General features: G+C 34.7%; 1 long non-coding RNA gene across 2 annotated transcripts in view; it reads right to left on the reverse strand.

Annotated features, from left to right (window-relative positions):
• Nucleotides 1–5,274: 5,274 nt before the first annotated feature.
• LOC131517046 (uncharacterized) overlaps nt 5,275–16,372 on the reverse strand; it is a 140,161-nt gene continuing 129,063 nt past the window's right edge. For both annotated transcript variants that reach the window (XR_009264356.1, XR_009264358.1), the window contains one exon: nt 5,275–6,199. This is a non-coding gene — a long non-coding RNA (uncharacterized LOC131517046). The remainder of the gene's footprint in view (nt 6,200–16,372) is intronic.

Consider the following 16,372-nt stretch of genomic DNA (forward strand, 5'->3'; position numbering starts at 1 on the left):
AGGTATTTCTGTGAAATACAGGATCATTTCTTTGGTACTGCCCTACAGTCAATTTTAATAACTGATTCATCTGCCATTATAAGGAATCTAGATATTTTGAGGTTCTATTGTCTTCCAACATCTCCATTTTTAAGAATGTGTCCGAGAAGTGGTACAATTTAGTGCTGCACTTGATTGAAACACAGCTTTTCAATTTGTGAAATCTTGGAATCACTTGCTCCATATTTCCTAACCCATGATACTGCCAAATACTTGGATCTATTAGGATCGATAAATATGACTCACTTTATGATTGAAGGGGGAGGGAAGGAACGGATATACGGAAAACATAAAATAACATGCCTCCATAAATTTGGTTAACTTTGCTGCCTGGCATTCTTAGAGTTGTCTTTGTTCTGTTCAGTGTTAATTTTTATTATACTGAGCTCACAGAAATAGGCATCTCAGAACCAGTGCTTAATGCATTTCATCCTTTTGACACTTCTAGGGGAAAATGCAGTTTTGAAACTATCTCCTATCTCTTCTTTTCCTAATCGGATTCACCCCACACTCCCCACCCCATCCCCTAAATACGACCAAATATTGACTGACAGCTTGGAAGTGCTAATCGACTCATTCCCAATCATATGTGTTCAATATGTTGGCTTTAAAAAAAAATTAGGAGCCCAAATCTTTCATCTAATATCATTGCTCAATAGACAGACAGAATTTTAACCAGAGCAAATTCAAGTACAGCTTTCCGACCAGCCAAACCCAGGAGACAGGCAGGAGGTCTGCCCTCCCCAGCCGTTCTTCTGTCTGCATTAGCCATCCTTGCTCAGGCTCCATCGACCTGTCAGAGCCGTCACAGTGATTGACTGCCCCGGCAGATGTGCTGCTATAACAGGTAACTTGATCATCCAGACCCATCTGTCTCTAAGTCCTCTTCAATTCACACTTTGAAAAATATTAGAGGTTGGGAGGGGTTGGATCCTTTGTTGTGATTAAAAAAAAAAAAAAGTAGGCTATCTGTATTTCACAAAAGGTTATCCTCTCGTAAGTGAATGGAGATATATAGTATTTGTGCTCTTTAGGGAGATGAGCTGCTCCTAGGACATATTACTACCAACATTTTACATGGGCCAATGAGATCTGAGGGAATTTGAAAACCTGATTTCCAAAACAAAATCCAAAGTTAAGGACCAATTTTAAAGAACAACCATGATAATAATAGAATGATGTTTCAAAGATAACAGTTTCCGAGCGAGTGAAACAGATGGGCTGGTTGCGTAGAGAGAAAGGAGGGGAACCTCATGTGATGGGAGCAATCCTGTGTCTTCTCTTCAGTGCCCACAGCCTGGCAAATGTTGTGACATCATTAAGCTGAATTGCTGATTTCAAATGGGTCTGGAACAAGAATGGGCAGGGGAAACTCAAGCTTCATGCTGAAATGCAGTTAACTAATTTACTAGTGTCACTATTTCTGATAATTACTTTTCACCAAAATATTTTGCTGTGCTTGTGTGCAGAGGATTTCATTCTACAAGTCAACACCCCAATGTGGAGCTGTTCAGTATCTATCAACAGCTTCTATTAAGAGAGAATATAATCCTGGTGAGATCAGAGGCTAACGCTTTTCTATTTCTCAGTAAAGTCTATTGCCTACTCACTATCAAGGGATGAACACTGGCTGAGAATGACATGGCTCAACATCTAAGGGGAAGTAACACAGTGAAGCAAAGAAAACAAGGTAAAATCAATGACAACTGACAAGAAAGCAAGTGAACTCATTTTTTTTCCCAAATGAGAGGCATAAAAATATGCTAAGTATGCAGTGATACTTGTACAACCTGAAGATGCAAATAAATGAACCTGGAGAAAGATTGAGACAAAGCTACTCATTTCTTAACAGAACTCGCTTATGGGTTCATTGGAGGCTAGCCCACCACCACACAAATCGCCTTGGAATTACAATATGCCAATATTCATACTACTTCTGAAAATCAAAAGCAAACAATAAATATATTTGCCCAAAGCTCTCTTTCTCGGCTAAGGGATCTAGATTGTGTTCTGGTCATAGTTTGGCACTCTAATCTACTAGCCAGATTCCACGGCCTGATTTAAGATTCTTCATGGAAATGAACATACTCTTTTCCCTTTGGATCAGAGATAGAAATATAATATGTTATTATTTTCAATTAACAGTAACTCTTCTTCCCCCCACCTCCCTTTTTCTGGCCTGAGGGAGTTCAATTTTGCTATTGATATTGCTTGAAAAGGCAGTGAGTGGCAAACAGTTGTTTGGTTTTAGTAAAGCTATTTATTGCATGCTTCAAACAGTTATTTACCACATAAAGTTTTGGGTGATTAATTCAGCTAGCAGTGCTCACTCTTCCCCTCCGTTCCTCCATTCCAACCCAAAGTGAAAAAAAAGTCATATATTTGAAACACAAATCTGTCCAAAATTTCATATGAGCTGAGAACACGATGACACAATTAAAAAAAAAAAATCAACAATGTCCTCATGAAGTTATATTTAAGAGAGTTTACCATTTTTATAATAAAAAGTTAAATAAAGGGGAAGTGATCACTATTTTAGCAGTGTTTGCCATTGCATACTGTGCAATTATTTGCTCTGAAGTCCTTTTAGACGGAGTGGTATTTGCAAGCCACAGAGATCTTCAGCACTTGCGTGCCATGAAATCAGATCTGTAAGTATTCCTGATATGGAACAAGAGATTCTTTTTTAAACTCTTGCATTTTCATCTACTTCACATCATAGGACTCACATTCTTAAAAAACGACTGAAATTTTTTCTTATTTCCATGTGGTTCCTGCTTTCTAAATTCTGTTGCTTGTTTTCTCCTTGGAGTTCTAAATGTTGCTTTAACATCTTTAGGTGTGATATAGATAGATTTAGAGTGATGTAGTTAGCAAGTCTCAAGCTGCAGCTTTTAAATACATTTGAAAACCTTCTTCTGAAGGAAAACAAGACACTCTTATGGGAAAGTTACACTTTATTTTGGAGGCATCTCTCGCAACTTTTCTTTCCAAAGATGCTGAATTTACTATGACTATTATTAACACATGCATGTAATTAATCTTCTATTGCATAAGCGTTTTCATGTACAAGGCTAGTTTATGCTTTGGACAGCCTGATGACTAAATTTTTAAAAGGGGGATGAAGGTCCATTTTCCAAATCAAATTCAGTGGAATGTTTGAGAAAGGGCCCCTTTACATGGGTTTACACCATATGATGTGTTGATCCTGTTGGGCACAAGTTGCCTTTCTGTGCTCTACCATGTAACTATCGTCCTGCATTCATCTCCACCCTGCCCTTGGAACTTTTCTTCAACTAATTATATCCATAGAAAGAGTTCAGTGTAAATATGGTTTTAGCAGTTTATAACAAGAAAAGTGGTTTCCACTTATTTTAAATTCAAGTTCTGTATATTCAATTACTGTTAGCAAGCACTCCACCTACTGGCTCACATGATGCCAAGCAAGCAGACCAGGATGGGAAGCAAATCGGCAGTAAAGGATATTTTCAACTCTGCCGACATGAAAAGGATTTCAACTTCCAGATTGTCAACCAGGAGGATCAAGCATTACTCTGATTTGCTGCTCACAAGTGTGAGGACGATTCTTGGTATTGTCTTGACCAAGTGACAATGTGATTGTGAAGAAGATTCACAAGATCAGTGTGGTGTACGAGGGTGGGATGGCTCAATGAGAGGTGGATTTTTGTAAATACAACAAAGAGGGGATCATATCCCAGAGCCTAAAAATGCCTTGTATGCATATTTAGAGCAAATATATAGGCGCATAAGCGTAGGTATAAAAAGTATTTTTGTTTTTAAAACATTCTTAAAGAAAACAGGAGTTTCAAAATGAGTTAGGATCATAAACATTGCAAACGGCTACTTCTTGTCCACTGAGATGTCAATTTTAAAAATGTAATATTGCAGTGGCAAGAGTAAAATAAATGCCTGAAAAATTCCTTTAATCACTGCCCCCACCTCCATGAACTTTTTAGCTTAGTAGTCTTAGTAATGAATAATTATATGACAGAGAGAGATTAATTTTAGGCATTGATAGTGAAATCAAGAGAAATTGAACCAGCTCTGTTCCACAATGTCAACATAAGGTATAAATCATAACTTTCTGCCTACCCCACCCACTCACCCACCACTACCCATCTTGACATCTTTTTTTAAGTACAGATTACTATGTAATTATTGCCACTGTGCCCATATTACGGTATGTTTGAATATGGCAATAAACAATATGGCAATTAATGTGAAATAATACAAGAGCAAATCAAGGCACACAGGCTAGATATAGAGGCAAAGCAGCAGGAACGTTGAAAATAACCTTAACGGGCTGTTGATGTGGAAATGCTTTCCCTAATATTGTCGCAGGGTGTTACTGTGAGCAGAGCTAGAAGAAAGAAATGCTAAGGGGAGAATGTCTAACTATATGAAAGGTTTCTTGGGGTCAACTGTAGCTTATCGCCAACTTTCCATCTTCTCCAGGATTAATGAAGCACCATCATATGCTTTCAATACCATGGGAAGGTCTCCTGACTCCAGAAACTCTTGAAGTTTGCAGCTAAACCAGGATACAATATGGCACTAAGTAATAGAACCTATTCTGGGCTGATGAATACTTGTGCACTGATACTGGAATAGCTTTATAACTGCTTTAGTAAGAGCCCAGTAAACTGCTTCCCAGATGCATGAATTTCTCTTTTGGCTTTGCAAAGGAAGTGTTCACGGTTAAGGAGGAAAAAAAAATCAGTTCCATTAAGCATTTACCCTGCAAAACAGAGATTGAGGAATCTTAGCACATGACGACACAACAAAATTTACCTGACCCTTCCAAGCTAAGGAAAACAAGACAGAAGGTCCTCTCGTGAGGCTGTATCGTATATATGTTCTGAGGCTGTGCTGCCCATATGTTCAATAGGACTGTTGAATCTCAAAGTTATAATAATTTGCAACGAGGTGCCAGAACCAATTATTAAATATCATATGATCCAACAGAGATGAAATAAAAATATACAGGGTCGATTTTACTGGCTTTGACTATTATAAGGCATTTAAAGTACTTTGAATTTACAGTGTAACTTGAGGGTTGTATTAACGACTTCCTTATGCTAGAATTTTGTTCCCAGCTGAATATCATAAGCTAAATGCAGATGGCATATTTTTCCAAGGACAAAGGGAGTCTTGGCCTTATCCTTTCTTTTTGATTTGTATATCAACTCAAGAAAAGGAGCTAGGCTATTATGATATCTTCCACTAATGTAAACCTTTATTCAAAAGCGCAAATGACAGCCAAAAGTACAATTCAAGTGAGAAAAAAGGTAGTTGTGATAGTATCACAGAATGATACGATCTCAGCCAAATCGCTGCCTATGATGCAGAAAAAGGAGCCTCTTAGTCTTCCGCATAAACAGTTATAATTTATTTACCATGACATCTCTAAAGCATGAAAGAGTAAATGTTTTAAATACTGGTTCTGGTCTCAAAGCCAAGGTCAGTTCTTTCTCCCCGATTGCTGAAGTTCTACCCTTAGTGAAATCAAAGGCATGTGGATTGGTGGTTTACCTCCAGCAAAGCAAGACAGACAGAAGATGAAGGTGCCTCTTGGGTTCTTCCTGCTACTGTTATTTCAAAAGTATTAGTAAAGGTTTCAGTTAAGTCCTCAGAATCAAAAGAAAATTGCTCTACCCTAGGAACTTATTGCCAGAACAAAACCATCTCTCTGAGTAGATTTTCTTGAGAATCAGAGTTGAAAAGCAAGCTCCTATAGTTTTGTAGAAAATAGAAAATTTACAGCCTCTTCTTCAATCTCAGCGTAGTGTGTCTGCTAAGTCCTCAGTGTGATCACTTTGGGAGATTAAATACTCAGTCTTCCCTCAGTCACCGGAGCACTGCAAGCATAGGACCATGTTTGTCTATGTATGTTTACAGCACCTGTCAGTCGATACATGAGAAACAAGAAGAGTAATGTAAACTGATCCCCCCCCCCTTTTGCTGAATATTTAATGCAGTTCACCAGAAAGAAAAGCACAAACATTCTACTTTTCCAATGCTTGTCTTCCATACCCTCTTCTAACATTCTCTGGGGAGAGGTGGGTTTCGATCTTGGTCAAAGCAAGTACCCATTTACTTCAGAATCTTCACTGTCTTGTCTCGGCTTCCTTCCTGTCTCCTAAAATGAAATTTATTTTATTTTAGCCACCTCTGAGCAGACTTGTGTGTATATATTTTCAGATAAATTGGATTGCCCATATGGATTTTTAAATCAGTTTTCGGATCAAATTCAGAAATATGTAAACTGTTGTGTTGTTGGACCAGGCAGGAGTAGAACATATCACTCAGATGAAGAGCACCCAGGACTATAAAGTGATCTTTAAATGAGAAAACTAGAGTGTAAGTCAATTAAAGTGACCAATAATGGGAAAACAAGTGCCCATTCCAAAGGCAATTGTAAGACATTTAACCCACGGAAAGTTGCATCATACATTTTTATTAAATTGAGGCTATATTCACACTTACTGTGGTTTGAAATGTGAACCAATATTTTCTATCTTTGGTTTCCTTGCTTTAAGATCTCTTAATGTACAGAAGATGTAATTCATAATATCATATGACTGTTTTAAGTTTGCAAGTTACTGTCTCCAAAGTTATAATTTAATATAAATCAATAAATGCCCATTAAACTACTGTGCTCTCTCATAAAGCAGTATCTGACTTGAGATTAGTGTAACAAGACCCTGGGATTCCTAAAACCTTGATTCTTTGTGTTTAACCTTATTTACAACATAACACATCCAATTTTAAAGAGCACTATCATTTATCACAATATAAAGTATTAGCTTTCAAAGATGCATTCAATCCTATTTAAAAGCTCAGACCCTCTGTTTTTCCATACTCTTTGTAACGAGGGAAAGGGAAAAAGATTAAGGTCCAAATAACAAAAACAAAAAACAAAAACACCCCACAATTATGCCTACTCAAATCCTTCCTGAAAGATATACAAAAATGATATTAGTAACTCTTAAAATAGTTTGTAGAAAATCTGCAAACTAATGGAATTTAGGGAAGAGGAAAAAGAAAACCTCCATAAATCTAAAAGGCATAAAAGGATTGGTGAAAAAGATCTCCACCTGCTCTCCAAATGGAGGTCTTCACAAGGACAGGAAAGGTAATGCCAGGTACCAACAAAACAAAAACAAAAACAAAAACAAAACAAAAAAAGAAAAGAAAAGGGAAGAGAATAGCAAAAAAAATGTATTAAAACTCTTGGCTGAACGACTGCACTAATGTCATTGGGGAGATGTTAAACTTCAAACTGACAGCTTGAAAACTGCGACATGTCTATACATTAATTTCTTAACATCTGACGGTATTCTAGTTTTGCTCTGGGCCACTCTGAAGGGTGTGACTTCCTTTCAAGCTATCAGTTTCATTTCTCCTGGCAGGTAATCCCCCATGAATGAAAACAAGTGTAAATGTGAAGAGGGTTAGGATAAAATATAGAATGTCATATAGTTTTGCCATTTCGTGCCATCATGTTTATTAGTAATATTCAGTGTTTAACCCCATGAAAGACACAGTGCTAAGTGCTTTCAGTGTATTATCACATTAAATTCTCTCAATAATCTCAAAAGATATTTTCCAGCCCATTTCTCATATGAGGTAGTTGAGACATAGGAAGGATAAATGAGTTGCTACAGTTCATGGAAGGAACAATGGCATAGAGATTCTTACACAAATATATCTAATTCCCAAATTCACGCTCAAAAGGCTACTCTGTGGCTTCTAATAAATTTCACCCCTTGAGAATTAACCATGTAGTTTTGAAATTGGAAACATCACATGGTGAATGAAGGCACATCATTTACTTCCCAGAAACGGGAATGAAGTCACAAGAGGACAACTTGTAAGTTTTGAGGCTAAAATGAATTAGTACCAGTACAGCACGTAACACATAAATGTTATCCCAAAGTGTTACACGTCATTGTTATTGTTGATAGCAAGGCCTTACCAAATGATATGGAGTTCAACTTATATAGTTCATGTAATGAAAATCAACTCAAGAGAAAGATACAATGACCAGGAAGGGGAAAATAGCTGAATGATGGTACCACCAAGTCCTTTCATTTTATCTCCCACATTTTCATCCTGGAGCTCAAGAGGACCATGGGGTCATGAGTCGTGATTCATCCTAGGTAGGTTGATTGTGTTGACAGGAAGGCAGAAAACAACACCTCAGTTTTTACTTACGCCAATACTACACTCAACAGAAAGAAAACTTGAAGAGCCATCTTTTCTATTAAAGCATTCAATTCAAGAACAACAGACAACAAGGATTTATGATCTGCTGAGGTTTCTTTTATCTTTTTCTTTAAGCAGAGAATAGTTGGTGTCTGTTTTGGGGTTTTATTTAATTAGCAATCAAGAAATTATCTAATTCTACTTCTCTTGGTTTGTGTCTCACAACTACCATCAAGAATGTGTGTATGTATTTGTTTTAAATTAAATCTAAGGCAAAAATGACTTCAGTTTAATTAAAACAATAATACAAATGACTATCTCACTTAGGTAAAGCAGAAATGAAAAGGTGTTTTTGCATAAATAAAAAGGAAATTAGGATCCTAAGTTTAACAAATGGTACTGAAACATACAATTTTCTAAGAAATGATACTGAAAAATACTTGGTAAGGCAAAAAAAAAAAGAGATGAGATGACTGATAACTTGAAATACCTTGAAAATTTAAACTTGCTGATCTATTTTGAACATTCATTTGTCTCCTTAACATTCAAAGTTTGGTCAAAAAAAAAGAGAAGCCACAGTGGATTCTGTTCATTTTGGAGAAATAAGAGGTCTCAATTTCTTCTGGTTACAGAAATGTTGTGGAAACCAATATTTGGTGCTCTTACTTCAAAAGTAGATTAGGCAAGTAACTATGAAAACGTGAATTCTAAGTGATGGAATGTTGGTAGGCCATGGAGAATGACCTGGTGTGCCACCCGCCATCTAGTTGTTATCACCCCCTGGGAATTACAGGTATTCTACTTAGTCACAGGAGAGTACAGAGACACTGAACCAGACACTTTGTTATACAAGAGGTCCTTGCAGATCTCTCTAAGTAACAGACGTAATTGGTCCTATATTTGATTAAGAGCTTTGTATGATTTAGTTAAACAGGTATTTTCAACATTATGTAACTCAGAGAGGGAGTTTTGGCAAACAATTTAGATATTCCAAATGAGTATAATGGTATTTTTGAAGTTTCAGATGTTTAGAAGGATGTTAGTCTAAGTGATAAATATTGTCTCTAATTGAACTGGCTATATATTTATGACATAAAAAGCTTGACTTTGGGATTTCCAAGGTTCAAATAAGAACCATTTCTCCCTATAAAATACTAAATGAAGACGCATGCTATATCATTATAATTATTAGAAAATCCAAAACACCTAAGATCCTTGGTGATAATTATTTTCTAAGTTTATTTATTTTGAGAGAGATTGGCAGAAAGAAAGAGGGGAGAGAGGGAATCCTAAGCTGGCTGTGCACAAACTGTACAGAGCCTGATACAGTGCTCAAACTCATGAACTGTGAGATCATGACCTGAGCTGAAAGCAAGAGTTGGGTGCCTAACTGACTGAGCTACCCAGGCACCACCACCCCTGCCCCGGTAATAATAATTATTTATGTCAGTGACAAGTGATATAAACCAAGAACTTAGTTTTTGAAGAAACTTCAGACTAGATTGCTTTTTTTTTACTCAAAATTAGAGATATTACTAAAAAAAATATTCTCAAGTGCCCTTCCCACTCCAATCAACCAACCAACCAACCAACCAACCAACCAATATAACTAAGACATGGCTTTTGGATTGTGGTCTGTGTTAGACTGTCCAAGCGCTTTATGTGACTTGATCAATGTGGGTTAATCAGTAAGCAAAATGATTTTTTTGGAATTGAGAATTCAGTTAATCATCAACAAATTAAAACATCTTATTGACCTTAAAATACTCAGAAAATACTAACTGTAGGGGTAAATGACACAGATACTGTTTGTCTGGAAGATGAAATCTTCTAGCTCTGTGTATGTCCATACAAGATTGTATAATTTCTTAGACCTGTGTTAAATGAGGAAATAAATAAGCATATGGAAACAATGTTCTTTGATTTACTAACAGTTGGACTAATTATCACACAGTTAAAAAGTGAAAAATTCAACCAATTATCTCATATTTATATCTATATCAGTATCTATATAACTATATCTATCTATATCTTCAGATGTTTGGGACACATAGGAATAGTTTACTCTGTTTGGCTCTTCTATATTGCCAATAACCAATCGGACCAATATTAATCCAATCAATCAAAAATACTTATTTAATAGCTGCAAGTGTAAGTAGGGTAATAAAATGTGAATTTAAAAAATATCAAAGCAGGATAGTTACTACAACTTAGACCATATGTTTTTGCTATATTAAAACCCATTTGGCGTAAAAGGTATGTCCCATCCTTCTAAATAGGAAAATTGAAAGTCTTTTAAGGAGACACTATATTATACAGATCTTTTGGTTGACTTCAGATTGAGTAATTAATAAACTGCTTGACAATATGCATTAGAAAAAAAATACTGAGTTAATACTTATTCCTTCCACACAAGTCCATACAGGCTCATTTATTTTGAGAACATATATACATAGTGCCTACATATTGGAGCCTTGCTTGCTGTCTGGTACTTAGCATTCAGTATATACTTACTGAATTAATAAATGAAGGCATATAACTAATTATATAACTAAATGTATACTTATTTCTGAAATTTTTAACGAAAGGTGCTTTTTTTGACCTTAACGATCTCACACATGGCTAAACAATTATGGTCCCTTAGAATATAAAGTATGACTATAGTGATTTCTCGTTTTTAATAATTGATTTTATTGATAAAATAATAAATGTGCTTCATGCAGAGAGCCGATGCTGCATTTTATTTGTTAAAAAAAAAAAAGGAAAATGTATTCTTATTCCCTATTCCCTGAGTCTAAAACTAGTGTGATGCTCTAGCAGATCCAGTTACTTTATTGTTAATTTGGGTTACATAAAAGGTAATCAATATATTTTAATTCCAAAGACTGAGTTCCCTGAAACAAAATCAATACAAAATATCATTTTCAATGCCATTTAATTTACATGATTTGACTATCCAGCTATTCTACAGTTATGTTTTGTTTTTATTCAAAGGGTTGAATGCTGTGTTTTGTTTTCAACAGATGTGACTTTGAGTGCACTGGAGAACAATTTATGCATTGGGTTTAGAATTTTAAATGAACATACCATCTAATGGTTTGCCCAGGATAAGCAGTCACTTTAAAAAGTAGTATTGAAAGCAATAAAAATTACTTAAAGGATCAGTTACATCTAAAATGATGAAATCAATAACAATATTTTCTGTGGGATTCTTTCTCTCTGATAAGCGAAATCTTTGCTTAAAAGCTGCATTAAAATTTAATCACAATCTGTGTGCTTTAGCAATTGATAATTTCTGGACAGCTGTCTTCTGCTTTGTTTAAGTCTTGTGTTCCTTCTGTTTAAGTTATGCCTTTTAATAGCTGGATTAAGTACATTTTGTTTTAAAATATATTATTAGAATATGATTATATTTTATCATCTTCCAACAGTGGCTTGTGGTTCTCTGTTCCTTTGCAATAATGTTGAAACTCGGGTGAAGATCTCATGGGCGGCCAAACTACTGGAAACTTGTATTAGTCCTATCAGTCTGTTTTGACCTTAATTTTCTTTCCGAATTCCATGTGAATAGGTAACAATTTGTGCTAATGATCTTAAAATAAGTACTTTAGCCTTAGACTAGGAGCTAGAATCACCTCTAATTCATCTTTGTTTACCTGGTTCCTGCTATTTTGTCTGCCACATATTGAATAATGAAAATAAGTGTTCAGTGATTGAATAAAGAATCCTTAGAGATATTTTTCTTATGTACTCTTAAAAATTTCTTAAAAATTAGCTCGAAGAACGATCTAAGCAATAGCGACTAAAAATATACGTGTACTGACATCCCCAGTATTTAAAGGGACAGATGATCACTTTTTAAGTATCAGTACTTCATCGCTTAGCACAGATTATGTAACAGCCAGTTCAGCAGTTACTGCTGTTCCACTGTCCCCCTCTCTGTGTGTTTCAAAGGAGGAGAATAAAGATTATCTTTCAAAGCACCTCCTCTGATTACATCCCTACTCTCTAATCACCTAACCCAACTGAACTTGGAGTGATAATGTCATATTTATTAGAGTATGACTATTTAAAAGAATCAATGTGTTCGATGTTAGGCTATGCATTTAAGTTCTGAAGGCGAAATAGCAGACACAGTGGTCAGATTATAATGTCTTGTGGTGAAATAGTTTTTATTATGTTATTTTAATGTAGTCAAGTAAATCAATAAGGTTAACTACATTTGCCAGTGTTCCGACCAAAAAAATTTGTACCTTTTCAGCAGCATCATTTACGTGCTGGTATTTACTTTCATTTTTACATCAGATGCTAATTAATTAAATACTTCTGCTGAAACTAATAAATAAGTAATAATTAGATAAACACATTGCAAAAACATAATTTGAAAGAAGCAGATTGAAGTGGCTTGGGAATATAAGTAGCCATATAGTATGTCAATTAAGAGAAAAACTGAAATATTCCAAATATGTCCACAATATGTCCAAATATGTCTGCAATATGTCCAAATATACGCACAATATTGCAAAATTTAAAATAGTACGTATTTTAACATATATAGAAAATGTAACATAGACCTTTAGAGTGGTTATCTGGGAATAAAAGATTATTGGTAATGTTGATTTGAAAGTATAATTTATATAAAATTTAATCTAGGAGTCAAAACATGTTCTATAGATAACATAATTTTTGGTATGTATAAATTATGTAAGACAGGTAAATTATTCAGCCATACAGTGAGTACCTGATTTCCCTTGAATAAAATTGCTCCTTGGGGTCTGGGGGACATGGAAGTAATAAGCACATCTTCAAATGCTGTGGCAGGCCACGCGTACAGTATGCCTCATTTTTAACACTACATCACAAAGAAATTTATGGATGGTATAAAGAAATTTAAGAATTTTAAGGATGTATGTTTGAAAGCTTAGAGCAAGTGAAAACTTGGAAGTGTGATCTCATAAATTACTAATGCTGGGGTCCTTGTAATCTTTATTTTCTCAACATTATTCTTTTTAGGGTTCCATATTCTAGTGTGTTATGTTGAAATGTTCAGGAACTAAAACTGCTTTTGCAAAATAACCCTAGAAAACCATAAAAACTGCAAATCCTTCCAAGGAATTAATCTGAAGTAAAATCATTTTAACATGCTTTCTTTTCCCCTAGTAATTTTCAGAAGCATTTTTTCTAAGATCAAATTTTGACACTATCCTTTTTTTTTTCACACGATGATGTGACTCCTCCTATTATTAAACTTTATGGTTTGAAAAGTCTTTCTTATTTTACTGCCTCCAACATATTAGGTTACTTTTTTAAGAAAAGGTGAACATATTAGCATTACATAAAATGCTAAAGTGACAAAGAGTTAAACTAGGAATTTTAGATGAATACACTAGCAGTTTGCCATTCTGACAGCAAAAGCCAAGCTAGTGCTTTAAAAAAAATGCAAGTTTGAAAAATGCAAATGGTGTTATCCAAATATGCAGCCATATGTCCATAATACACACATTTTGGGGGGAAAATTTGTAAGGATTTCTCTCATAGCATTGTATCTCGAAATGGTGGGATTTTTAAAAAATATATATAGTGCTCCCTAGATGACGGTAAGATATTGAAATTATCTTTCAAAATCTCCTATATACATTTTAGTGTAAAAAATTCATAATGTTTAGGTTTACACAGAAATTTGGCTCTATGTTTTAATATTCTATTTTGAGTAGGTGCTGTACTTCATCTGTAACATAGTCAGCAAAATCGTCCAATAATAGCCAGAATTTAGTCATAAAATTTTCAGTTCAGACAAGTAAAGTTTAAAACATAGTCTCTGCGAATGATAAATTAACAGTCCTTGGAACTCAAGGTCTAAGGGACAGGGAAAAAATATAATTAGTTTGAATAACGTTAAGCTGTGAAATTTGGATAACCTTTGAGCAACTTTGCTCTGTTGATCACAGCATCAGTAACAATAGGAGAGTGGAAGCCAAATGCAAGTGGTGAAACCACCAACAGGAAAATATCAATTAATCTTTTTCAATAGAGTTGAAGTATGGGTAATCCTCTCATTAAATAGTTTGAACCTTTTTCTAAGTAAACAAAGGAGGGATAATGAGTGATGTGGTCTGTCTTGTTTACATGGAGAATCTTCAAGAGGCTTAGCATAACCTCTCAACACAGAGGTCTTCTTAGCCACTGGTCACTAATTACCCTCTTTTAAAGGTATTTGTCTAAGCAAAGAGACAATGTTTTCAGACTTAATATGAGAATACCATTTAAGTGCCAATATTTTACACTTAAGCCAATATAGGAAGAAGTGTCAAAATCTATGGGATCCTCACAAACAAAACAAATATTATTTCCAACACTTATTTGAATAAATGTTCATTTTCTTACAATCCTCGTCCAAAGAGTTACTTCTATTATAAGATATAATTCGTGTCTAACTGCTAGGGATAGGGTATAACTATTGACTGAACTATTCCATCCTCCTTAAGACCTCCAATCACTGAAAATTCTGGCTTGGAAGGGAGAAGAGAGGCCTGGAATTAACATTCGTTATGTCATCTGCCAACCAATTTGCCCTTGATATTTAAGCAATTTGAGAGTAAATACAATTTTTAGTTTTCTTGTCACCATGCAAGTGCCATTTCAAAACCACACGATACTTTCAAATTTCTGTATGATCCAAGCACCAATAGTCATTACCTACTGCTACAAATGCTTTCAATGTACCAGGTACACGAAACAAAAGTCCATCTACAATGGACCTACGAGGAGAGAATTTTACCCTGATCTTTAACCAAGGCCCACATTTGTTACCATGCTTATTCATAATGTAGATATCGCAGTGAACTTTTACATGACTCCATATATATGAATGAAATGAATATTAGTAACCTTGATGCCTGCAACAGTATTTTTCTAATTTCCAAAGGAGAGCCTGTGTAAGAAGTTAGAATTACTAAAATCATCAGAACAAAAAGTGGTCATAAAGAGGTGGTCAAAATTATGAATAAGCAACAAGAGAGACAAAATTCTTCAATAATTCCAGCCCTAGTAAGATGATTTTCATTTTTTTGCCATCAACTCTCAATAATTCACATTGACAATGCTATTTGGACGCTCTCTCTGGATTCTGTTTTGTGGATTACAACATGAAAAGTAGAAGAGTTTTACAGGAAGAGTTAAGTACAAAAAGAACATTTCCATTTTCATGCCTGTGATCTGTGACTGATGGTTTTTTTATATCTGAAAACCGTATTATTTATTTTGAAGTAAAATTTCATTTTTTAACGTAACAAATAAGCCATTAGGACATACACTTTATACACTTATGGAGTCCTATAAATCTATGATACCCGTGAGGATAAAACTTAAAAATAAACACGAGAGAAGTCTATGACTTTGTCATTAGTTGTCCAGTGTTTTAGTAATAGCTCATCTTGGAAACAACATTGAATTTCAGTATCAGAAATTTTCTTCTTTCTACATGTGAGTGCTTTATGTGCCATATAAAGTTAAAAAACACTATATACAATTTTTTTGAAAGTAGATATAGCTAATCATGTGATAGTGTACCAGTTGCTTAATTGAAGATTTCTACAAATTAGATTTTATTAAAATCACCTCTAAGAACCATTTTAGTTCTATGATCTATGAATATTGTGTAGATTTTTACATGGAAGAATCATGATTTCACTAATCGTCATATATTTTAATGCATCCCAATTATTTCTTTATACTCTTGATGGAAATGTTGTATTATTATAAAACTGTAGAAAAAATAAATATACATACATGGGTATATATATATTATATAAATATAGATATATGCAAAACAGGGAAATGCATATGAATAAAGACATGACGTACTTTGAATTGATAATGCAGTTACTGTGGGCAAAAAAACAAAAAAATGCTTTTTAATAAAACAGACATAGTAGATATTTGCCCTTAGAATAATTTCTTTGTAGTGACACCAAAAGCTCAGTGTGTGTAGGAAAATTTAGTCAAAGTTTACTTTTGTTATACTTTGTGTGATTGATGAAATTCCACAGCATCTAAACACAAAAAACATCGTACTTATTAAAATCACAAACACAATATCCTTCCT

This window comes from Neofelis nebulosa, chromosome 7 (genome assembly GCF_028018385.1).
Source record: "Neofelis nebulosa isolate mNeoNeb1 chromosome 7, mNeoNeb1.pri, whole genome shotgun sequence".
Classification (NCBI taxonomy): Eukaryota; Metazoa; Chordata; class Mammalia; order Carnivora; family Felidae; genus Neofelis; species Neofelis nebulosa.